Source organism: Myotis brandtii, unplaced genomic scaffold, assembly GCF_000412655.1.
Source record: "Myotis brandtii unplaced genomic scaffold, ASM41265v1 scaffold1601, whole genome shotgun sequence".
In the NCBI taxonomy this organism is placed as follows: Eukaryota; Metazoa; Chordata; class Mammalia; order Chiroptera; family Vespertilionidae; genus Myotis; species Myotis brandtii.
The window spans coordinates 41,624-42,507 of NW_005355839.1; positions in this window are offsets into that span (position 1 = coordinate 41,624).

Here is an 884-nt window from a genome sequence, read left to right on the forward strand (position 1 = left end):
TCATTTCCCAGGTGGAGAACAGTTGGCATGTAAGCCCCTGACCAGTGCCCAGCCTCTCCTCTGTCAGTCTATCTCACTCTTAGATACCATGTTCTTTGTTCTGTCTTAACTGCAATTCATTTTTAAACTAGATTCCCTTTAAAAGAAGACTAAATAAAGTTTCCCTTAAGTTATTTAGGTGGTGCTGGGGCTGCTGGCACTGCTGGGGGCCTGATAGAAGACACAAACACGCAACGGGGGGCCTGTACCCAGCAGCCCCAAGGCCCGCCACCTTGGTGCTGGGGCTGCTGGGGCCCTGATCAAAGACCTGCAGCTCCAAGCCCCGCCATCAAGGTGCTGGGGCTGCTGGGGGTATCAGAGACACAAACCCGCAGGCCCAGCACCCAACAGACCCAAGGCCTTCGTGGCAGTGCTAAGGAGCAGCAAGCCGAGCGGTAGGAAGCAGCAAGCAGGTGGGCAGTAACGAGGGAGGGGTCCTGGACTGCAAGAGGGCACATGCTGGGCTAAGGGACCCCCCACCCATCCCCAGTGCACGAATTTCGTGCACCGGGCCTCTAGTTCTATAAAATAAAAGGGTAATATGCAAATTGACCCTAACAGCAGAACGACTGGGAATGACTGATTACTATGACACACACTGACCACCAGGGGTAGATGCTCAATGCAGGAGCTGCGCCCTGGTGGTCAGTGCACTCGCACAAGGGGAGCTCTGCTCAGCCACAAGCCAGGCTTATGGCTGACAGCACAGTGGAGTTGGTGGGAGCCTCTCTTGCCTCCTTAGCAGTGCTAAAGATGTTTGACTGCAGCTTAGGCCTGCTCCCCACTGGAAAGTGGACATCCCCTGAGGGCTCCAGGCTGCCAGGAGGATGTGACTGCAAGCTTAT